Source organism: Cyprinodon variegatus, unplaced genomic scaffold, assembly GCF_000732505.1.
Source record: "Cyprinodon variegatus isolate N-32 unplaced genomic scaffold, C_variegatus-1.0 Scaffold1274, whole genome shotgun sequence".
Classification (NCBI taxonomy): domain Eukaryota; kingdom Metazoa; phylum Chordata; class Actinopteri; order Cyprinodontiformes; family Cyprinodontidae; genus Cyprinodon; species Cyprinodon variegatus.
In genome coordinates this window covers 39,091-43,964 of record NW_015151727.1, presented here as the reverse complement: position 1 = coordinate 43,964, position 4,874 = coordinate 39,091, and positions in this window count along the sequence as shown.

The window sequence follows — 4,874 nt, the reverse complement described above, 5'->3', positions numbered from 1 at the left end:
TCCTGCAGTTGCAAGTGCAGTATTTCCCCCACAGACCACCAGGGCGGCCGAGAATACCTTTGTTCAACCTGAAATGACTCATTTAGTCATCCATAACGTTATGGAACACATTAATTAACTGAAAAATGTTGCATAGTGTCCCTTTAAGTTACCAGAAATCAACAATTATAATGACCATGTTGACCTCTAGTGGTTCACAAGCTGAATATTTGCTTCTTGGATCAACTGTAAAGGCTTGAGGTTCAAGTCAGACTGTAACCTTCCCTGAAACAAGAAAGGAGTCAGTTAAAAATGTAGATGAGAAATTCCTTAAGGGAGAATAGAAAAAGTAAAGTTCTTAACTAAGAATTGTAGTTTTCATTGCCTTTTCTTTTACACCACTACTTTCACACAAGTTAAAAATATTATTTCTAGTTACAATAACATCTAATTTAAAGATGGGCAAACTTAAAAACAAATCATTAATGGTTAAGTTAAGCTTAAACAATTGTTTAAGTTTGTTACCTTAACCCTTTGTGTTCTACCAACTCTTTTTTACAGTATGTCTATGGAGAAACTTATTGTATTGGTTGTCTGTCATTTTGATCCAGCAAAGCACAAACTAAACATCATAAAACACTGTTTGCCCATCATTGCTGCAAAGTTGCAGCATTGTTGTAATGATGTTCAAATATTTGACAACATTTATTTATTAAAAATTTTTGGTATTGGTAAATTTGTTAAAATTAAAGAGGCAAAGTGAAAAACTTTGCATTTTAAGAGAAGCTGGAAGAATTCTTTCACTTTCTGTCTCTCTGTTTTTCTGTTTACTGTAAGTCACTGAGAAAAAGAGCCTTTAACAGAAATGGTAATGGACAGGTTTTTCTGCAAGGATGTCACAGCTGTTAGACAGACATGTTTTTACACCACACCCATAATAGCTGTTAAATGAGGAAGTTATGTCCCCTAAAAAAGGCCGTTGCGCCTCGGGGGCTTCCTCACGGTTCTTTTCCTGGGAGCAAGTTATTTACTACTCTTAACTCAAACTGGGTGAAACCATATAAAAAAAGGACTATAAAACAGGAGTAAAAAAGTTTATTCCAGATCAGGTTGTTACTGGACACAGAAAATGCTTGGAGCTTGCACAGCTGTGGGCTCAAAGATTGAGTCCCGAACGAGGTCATCTCCTGCTTCTTATAGCTCATGAGTCTATGTGTTGCATCATGTTGATGTTTAGCTGTCCGTATCAGAAAATGACACGCCATCCATGTCTTGAACTTCATGCAGCTTGCTTCTATGCTTCAGGATTACAGATAGCTCTACTCTATCAGACTGTCTCCAAGATGTTCCCATATCCTGTGTATTTTTAAAGACATGAAGGCTGTCCTGATTAGATGACCTCCGTACACACCGTGACATCCGCAATGTGAAGGAAGGCCTTCTACTCTCTCTAATCCGGCTAATAAAGTAACAATGCACATGATGTATAAAGAATAAACCTAACATAGCTAACATAAAAATAGTGCACAACATTTCAGATAAAGTCACAATAATATACCACATGATTTTTTTCATTGAGTTTCAGTCTTTGGCTTTTAAAATTATTATTATTTTTTTTTTTTTTTCAAAATATGCTCTAGACATCAGCTAAGCAGTTAGATGTGCAGTGGTAGGTGACTTTGATGAATAAAGAATGTAGACTTTATTCTGACACTGACTGACATACAGTTTATGTGCTCTGCTGGATTACATATCGCACAGTAATTGTAGCATGCTCACTCCTCAACAACCAATGTGGGAAAAATTAGATTTATAGTATTTGTGTTTTCTGGAATGCAAAACATCGGTTTGAATGTGGTTTGTCACCAGGTCCTGATGGTGTCAGCCTCTGTGTCCTTAAGTCCTGTGCAGAGCAGCTCTATGGGATTCTACAGCACCTCTTCAACTTAGTCTGACCCAAGATACAGTTCCAGTGATGTGGAAAACCTCATGCCTTGTTCCAGTCCAAAGAAGACCCAACCAACAGTCATCAGTGACTATAGATCTGTTGCCCTGAACTCCCCTTATCATGAAGGTCCTAGAGAGACTTCTGTTGGTTCACTTCAGAAAACAAACAGGCAGCTATCAGGACCCCCTGCTGTTTGCTTATCACCATAACCCTAACCCTAATCAGGTGGTCAGCAGCACAGGAGACTGTACTCTCACCATTGCAGACGCCCCAAGTAATGCAGGCACCTGTTATAATAGCTCAGCAACAGCATTAGGGGGGCTATTTCTTAATTCAGATATCAAAATATATAGTTTTGGCTATTCAAAATTAACTTTGAGATATCTTGATTATAATTCCAGATGTATGAAACTTTAAACGATGATTGAGGCGATGCCATTTGGGATATCTCAAAAGGCATTTTGACTTTTCAAAACGTGATAGATTGATATCTTGAATTATTATTTTCACTAGTCATAATATAATTTCAGATATATTAAAGTATCATTAGGATAGTCAAAATGTAGTTTTTCCAAGTTAAAACTTTTTCTTTGATATCTTAGAAACAATTACAGATGGACAGAAAAGCTGATTTTATGATAAACAGACCCATAAGCCTGCCAGCTTGGCTCAGGGCATCAAATCAAGATATTACACATACGAATCCTCTCTATGCATTTGCAGATCTCACACGGCAAAAATCACATGTATAAGAGAACTAACCCAGAAACTATTTGACTTGTAACCAATGATTTGTCTGTGTTTCTGGGTATTGAAGCAAAAATACCATCAGACTTAAGTGACTCTGTGTTTACAGACTGATCTACACCCCATAGAACTTAGTACACATTTGCAAATCTTAACACACATTTGTATATCTGAATAAAGATTTGTGGATTTTTTTTACACATTTGCTAATCAATTACACACAAGTCTTTATACACATTTGCAGATACTCGGACAGACAGACATATTTCCTCACACATTTTCAAATCCCACTGCACACACACAAATCTAGATACAGACACACAACTATCCACATACATTTGCAAAAAAACTTTGCAACAAGATTGCTGATCAGGGGTAAGGCAGAGCACGGCAATCCAGAAGGCTCAAAATGTCAAGATCAGGCAATCAGGCTAAGAGGAAATGCTGGATCTTTACTAACATGGGCTTTCAGACAATCTGGGACTGCCATCTGGTCAAAGGCCTGCTTATGAAAGCTGGGAGGCAGGTGGGATGAATCAGTGTTAATTAGACTGAACAGGAGCATCACCTGGTAAAGTCAAAAATGATATTCTCATGGCCTCAGATGATGGACTTCTATCTTTACTTGTCCTGTTAGATCTCAGTGCTGCATTTGATACAGTTGATCATAATTTTCTTTTAAAAACACTTGAATATTTTGTTGGAATTAAAGGAACCGCGCTAGACTGGTTTATATCATATCTATCTGACCAATAACAGTTTGTTCATGTTAATGATACATCTTCCTTACATTCCAGGGTTACCTGTGGAGTACCACAGGATGAGTGCTAGGACCAAGTCTCTTTACAATATACAGTTTATGTTCCCAATTGATAGAATTATTAAACAGCATGGGATTAAGTTCTTCCTTTATCTCTGTGGAAAGATATGAACCCCATTGGGGAGGGATAGTGGGAAAAAAAGCATATTTCACACTTTATCCTTGTCAGGGTAGTTTGAAATATATATATAAAAAAACACCTTAGCACAAAAAAAGCACATTTGACACGAGACAAACATTTCAGCTGAAGGAAAACATTGGAGGCTTGAGCCACATGAAAGTTAATCTGACATTTGAGCATCAGTTATGTGTGTATGATGAGTGCGTTCAATTTGTCCATGAACGCTTTCCAGAGGCCATTATCCTTGATAAGATGGAAGTTTTTTCAACAGGCGCTACAGTTCTTGACACATCCACAGGTGTTCTTGGGTTGCTGCCAGAGGTGTCAAGTAATGAAGTACAAATACTTTGTTACTGTACTGACAGCGGTCCGGTGTTATGCCGAAAAGTGCATGCCTGCAGAGATATGAATCCCCAGTACGGGTGTTATGAACAACATTAAATCCAAAGATTTTGTCCGAGGTTTGGCTAATTTATTTGTTGTAGTCTCTTGTTATTCACACACAACAATAAACAGTGATTAGCCGACGTGAGTTTGGAAAATCCAAAGCTTTTTCCTAAGCAGAAAATAGAACGCGTATCTACACAGAACAGTGTTCACAGACCAGTGTGATGCATTCATGAACGTCAGATAGCTATGGTGCAGTCAGGAGCATGGGACATTTCATACTTACAAGGAAAGAGGTATAAACAGAACAGAACTTAACTCATACAATAATGTATTTATTCAGAGACAGTGTGGGCTATCTTACAATGCTGAATGCTCTATAATTGTATTTCTGTTATTTTTTGATTATGCACATCTGCTAGCTTTTGATTCTGAAAAATCTATAATATTACTGCAGCAAATTATCAGTTTTTCAAAAGCCTGTTTAAAAGCTCCAAATGAGGCTTCAGATCAAACAGCCACAATTGCGCTGTCATTGTTTTACAGGCAGAATTAGCATTTGCTGACCCTTGACCTTTAACTACTGATGGATATACAGGATTCAGTCATACAAGGTTCAACTCCTCTGAGATAGCACGGCATGCAATTTTTGGCAATTTCAATTTCGTACTCGTACTCGTCGTCTCCCACTTTATCCGGAACCGGGTCGCGGGGGCAGCAGACTAAGCAGAGACTCCCAGACTTCCCTCTCCGCAGACACCTCCTCCAGCTCTGTTGGGGGAAGCCCTAGGCGCTCCCAGGCCAGCCGAGAGAAATCTCAAAATTCTTACTTTTTTTCTCAGAATTCTTACTTTTATTCTCAGAATTCTGAC